The following is a 6045-nucleotide window of genomic DNA, read 5'->3' on the forward strand; positions in this document are numbered from 1 at the left end:
TTTTTGTTAATTAACACAGATGCCAAGGGGGTTTAAAGTTTATTCACAAATGTTTGCAAAGTATTCTGTGCCAGGTTCTATGCTGAGTGCTGATAAAAGAATGATCAACAGGACATAGTTGCTGCTCTCTAGAAGCTTAAATTGCATTCTCTGCTGGGTACAGCACTTGGCTGGAGCATCTCCAGAATGTTTGCCCTGAGTAGGCAGGGCAGACTTTGCCCTAGTGTCTATCCTCTTGCACATGCAAGTTCTAGCTGAGGATAGTTTCTGCTCATGGTCAAGGTAATTGCTGCTGGTAGAGTAATGCTCTCCTGTTAGCAAGAAGAGTGTGGTGGCTTAGCACTGTTTTATTTATATAATTGTAAACCAATGAAAATGTTGAATGATTAGTATGTCCTCCCCTTTCTTAACTTGAGAAGTTATTTTTCTTTAACAGCATCAGTAATGGCACAAGAGATACAATGTGCTTCTTGTCACAAAGCCCTAAGGACCCAACATCACTTCAGTGGGATTCCTGAAAAAAAAAAGTCTAACCTGTAGTTAATAAGAAAATATCAGGAAAAAACAAAACAAAAGACATTCCACAAATTAACTGACCTATACTCTTCAAAAATGTCATGAAAGACAAAACCAAGAAATTATTCCAGATTATAGGAGACTAAAGAAAAATAATAACTGCATGCAACTAAAAATCCTGGATTGGGCCTTAGACCCACAAAACATTTTCTTTCTTCTGCCACAAAGGACATTAGTAGGACAACTTGCAGATCTGAATAAATCTGTAGATTAGATACTAATATTGCATCAGTGAAATTTTTCTGGTTTTGATAATTACAGTTTCATGATACTGTTTGTTTTTAAGAAATAGACACTGAAATACACAGGTAAAGAGGCATCATATCTGCCCTTTACTCTCAAATGATTCAGATAAAAATATATACATAGGAAAAAAATGGTCATATGCTGACTTGGAAAATCTGGGTGAAAGGGTATATATACGTGCTTTGTATTATTTTTGCAACTTTTCTATAAATCTGAAATTCTTAAAAATAAAAAATATATAACATTTGCTACCTTAGTTAAGAATATACAATCAAAAAATGGCCTTTCAACTCCAAATCACCTAAAATTCTACAATGTTGAACATACTTCTTTTAAGCTGAGGAGCCACTCTCAAATATTTGATAAATGATACAAATAAGGTATTTAAAATAAGATACACAGGGTATGTTAATATCTTAATTTATGAATAAACTTTTTCTTAATACAGGAGTAATTAAAGACTTCTCAGGAAAAAATATATTGCTGTTTATGTCATTAGGCAGGTAAGATTTTATTTCCTGGGAAAAGTACTATTCCTCATGGTTAGTGTTTTGCTTTAAAGTCCCTTGAAAGAAAAAAAAGTTAAAAAAATCAAGTAGGGAGTAGGAATACGTTTTCTTAGTTTATTGAGCTGAGTTTTAGTTCTAAATTAACTGCCAGATTACTCAGTGACCTAGCCTCACTTACTTTTTTCAGTGTCTAGTTTTTTCATTTTGGCTTCTATTCTTTCATCTTCATCTTCAACCCATTTGTTCTGCAGTTTCTTTTGGATGGCTCTTCCACACAAGTTCTTCCTGTGCTAATCCTTCAGCTCACCCTTGTCATTTTTCACTGCAAACTGATACTGTTTCACAAGTGGTGATGAAAATCTCACTGCACTTCCTATTAAAGCTTCTCTCCTTCCCTTTGTGGTCCAATGGCTGGAGCGCCTGTGGTCAGCTTCATTCTCCATGGTCTCACCTAGCCCACTCCTCTCTCAGCTGCTGGCTGCACTGTTTCTACCAGGGTAGCATTGGGTGGGGGCAAGAAAGGTCTTACTTGACTGGAACTTAAGAAAATTGGGCACAAGGGAAACTGCTGATTATGACAGATGATATCAAGGCAACTTTCTTCATCACTCACTAATCCTTCAGAGACCAGTTATTGGCATTCTCTTGAGTGTTTTCTCTGCCAGTTGTTGCTTGACTGCCCCTTGGACTTCGCTGTGGTGACACCATCCAGGCAGCTCTTTGAAGCCAAGTTCCTGGTCTTGATCCTGGCCTACGGGAAACATGCCCTCATGCTTTGCCTTCACAAACTCTCAGAGCAGGCCTTTTCTAATGATGTTATTTCTCACTCTGCCATCAACATAGCCAGTTAGGCATCATCTCGGAGAATTTCCAATGAGCCTGGCATCACTCTGCCACACAGATTAGATTCCAGAAGTTTGTGAAGCGTGCCTTTGGGGCACCCCTCTCCTCCACTGAGCAGGCAGGCAGGCAGTAGTAGGGAGAAATGTCCAGCACTCTAAAGCTTTCTCCAAAAAAATCCATTTCCAGTATTTTTGGCTCTTCAACTGTGACCCTTTATAAAGCCCTTCAAGGATGGACTATGGTCTCCAAAAATGACTTTCTGGGCACGTCTTGCAAATCCTGAGAAAGAAAAAAAAAATAGAGGACCAACAACCATATTTCTATTTGATCTAGTACTGTTGAAGGATCATAAATAGATTCTGCACTTTCAACTCCTGTTGTATTTTCCTACAGAAACCAATTAAATTGAACTGAAAAATCCCAGAGGAATATGAGAAAGAATACGGGAAATGTAAGACTTGGCTGTTTATGGGGTGTGGTACATACTTCAGTGATTTAGGACTGAATGCAGTGCATTTCCTCTGAAGGTTAAGAAGTGAGGAGCCTCAAAACAGGCTGAATTCAATTAAGTGGTTTGGCTGATTTGACAAAATTGTTCAGGCCCTAAAAGGACAGACTATGTTCTACCAAAAGTTCAAGACTTTCCTCTTTCTTCATCTTAGAGACTCATACTTTTCACGTTTTCAGTGTTTCACAATATAGCCTTCCCAGCTCAGTCATTTAACTGAATCATGTTCTTCCTGCTCCACCACTTAAAAGGAAGGATGGTAGGACAATTGTAGGGTGCAATGATTAGATTAGCAATTTTTAAGTCTCTATTGAGAGCTTTGTGTGCTGTTATTAAACAAATGTGGTACCTGTTCTTCATGTTCTCTGCCAATCTTATTTTTCCCATCAGGCAATGCTTTGGCTACTGTCTTTGTTTCCATTTACTTCCTTTCCTTTCTGTGACCTCTAATCCCACAACTGGATTAACCACAATCCTTGTGTCAACCCTGTTCTCAAATGGAAATCTAATTAAAGTGTGAACCCAGTAATAACATTACTAATAATATTCCCTCTGCTTCTTCTCCATAGGTAACCTCTATTCTGAATGTTATTACTTGCTATCCATAATCTCTGGTAGAGAGGTTTTACCACATATATGCACACCTAAGCAAAAGTTGTGTTCATTTTTGAATCTTAGGTATGCCATACTGTGCCATGTAATCTACTGGGGTGTTTTTTCACTCAGTATTACTAAAAACCATGTTACCAACTGGGCTGTAGTTGACTCATTTTCATTTAGATTATATCAACTGGGTAAACAACTCTATGCATTCCCTTTTCAATGGACATTTGGGTTCTCTCTGGCTTTTTGCTAATTCAAACAATGCAGCTGTGATTACTCTTATCACTTTTTGATGCACACATACACTTTATAGGAGATACACTCAGGACAGAATTGCTCAATTGTAGACATATGGTCAGCTTTACAAGATGTCAAATCATTTTTCTAAAGAGATGTACTAAACTCCCATTAGCAATATGTTGAGACTTCAATTCACATCTCCCAACATTTAGTTTTGGCCAGACTTTCAGGTTACACTCACCAAATGGGGGAAAAATGGTGATGCCTACTTATGGTCTTGCTTTTGCATTTCCTTGGTTAAGCCTCTCTCCACATACTTACTGGTCATGCATTTTCTTCTCAGACAACGTATTGGTCATGTACTTTCTTCTCAGCAGACCATCCTTCTCTTCGTGATAGCCTTTAAATGTAGTCTTACACAGCCTTTCCCCCCCCCAAATATTTATTATGTGTGACCCCCTTAAAACTTCAGCAGCAAACAATTAATCATTTCAGCCCATGGCAGTCTTGCTAAAAATACATCATCTGAGGCTCCAACCTAAATTCATGAGACTGGTACTGAAGAAAGTTCCCCTCAGGTGATCAAAACTATTTAAAAGTAAAAATAACAGACCTACATGATTTAAAAAGCATAATAATCTGTTTCTTCTACAATCACAGGACCCTTTACAGTTGCAAATGCATGAAAGCTGTCAAAATCTTGCTGCCTTTGTACATGCTATATAACGTCTACCTGGATCCCATTCAGTTTTGACTGGTCTCTGAGCTTCCCTAAACACTCTCCAGCTGTGGCTGCCAAACCACATCCAATAGCATTAAAAAATGCCCTACTAAACACACGGGTTTCTAATGTCTGAAATTGCAAATTAATACCAACAAATCTGATTAACATTAGCTTAAGTTTGGTCTTTCAAAAATTACATAGAATGCAGTCAACTGTGAAAAACACTAATTACCTAGGGTTGACTATAGCTACCTTAACATATGCATTCTCATTTCTGCATCCAAGACAGAGTTGCTTGTACAGCCCAGCATGTTCATACTTCAAAATTATGGCAAGTTAATACATGACAGGTACATCTTCCAAATAGTTGGTCTACCATTAATAGTTCTGCTATTCCAGGAACTTTGAAGGTCTGTAGTAGTTGGGGGTTGACAGTCATAGACAAAGTAGCATGATCAGATTTGGATGTACACAAGCAACATTTTTAAGGTTAGTTTTTGGTTTTTAAAGCAGAGCTACTACTGTGGCTACTTGAACACAATTTTGTCATTCAAGCATACTACTTCTTTAGAGGTCTACTGTGAAGTTCCTTACAAAATGCCTAGCACTACCTTGTTTTTAGGTCTCTATAGTCTTTTAAATGGAGTACTAGATAGAATTAACCAATGTGACTGTGACAGCTGTCCACTAGTAAGTATTTTACTGATAATTAAGAAAGGATCCAAGTCTAGCCACTTTCCAATTTGACCAGTTTCAGCCACCACCTTAAGACTAGAGATAATAAAATTAAAATTCACTAATTTCCCATATGGTGACAAAATACAAAGCAATCTAAGATTTCTTGACCGATCCCTACAGGCATACTTAAAGACTATGAGCACACTGCACAACTTAGAAAGTTCCTAACACATTGTAGGCTCTCACAAAATGTACTTGCATGTAAACCAAATGCTATTTTCCTTCTAGTATAGAGGATATAAAACCATTTAGATGCTGCCACTGCTGGAGTCTCCAGAATTCCTGGATCTGTATCCAGAGTCTATGCAAGATCGTTTTAAACATCTATTGAGTTCACAAATTATTTTATCAAGATTGCATTCTCAAACTGAGGTCTAACCACAAATAAAACCGTCAATTCCAAACTGGCCTTACCTAGCTTTAAAATACATCCTTTGGGCCATGGAAGGACTGATGACTATCTTGTGGGGAAGACAGAAAAAAGAAAACTGAGCTCCTAGAATTAAACCACTTTACAGTCTTTCAGTCCTTTTATTCCCTCCGCCACTCCCAAGACCTTTACACCAATGTAAAGGACCACAGGCCAAAGTCACAGCAAAGTCCATCCTTTTTACTGGTCACACTGATGCTTCACTCTCAAAGGTCAACATTAAAGGAGACATATTTATCTCTCTGTATGTCCATGTATGTATATACATATATTAACTTCCAAAACGACATACTAAATACGTTAGATTCTCAAAAAAAAAAAATACATTAAATTCTCAAAAAAATTTTTTCCCCCTGGAACTATCACATTATATTGACAAAAACAGACATGAAGCCTGAATTTGGGACAATTAAATTAATTAAATGACTTTAAAGACTTACAAAAAACTTATTCAAAGCCCAAGGCAAAATATCTTGTTGGAATCTTCCTTCATCTATTGGGCACTGTGTAGAAACAAATTAACAGCTAATGTTAATGAAATTATCACAATTTATCTCAGAATTTAGCTAGTATAAGCAGATGACTGATACACATGAATAGGCAAATATAAGCTTCATAGTTTTAAATA

This window comes from Manis javanica, chromosome 2 (genome assembly GCF_040802235.1).
Source record: "Manis javanica isolate MJ-LG chromosome 2, MJ_LKY, whole genome shotgun sequence".
NCBI lineage: Eukaryota > Metazoa > Chordata > Mammalia > Pholidota > Manidae > Manis > Manis javanica.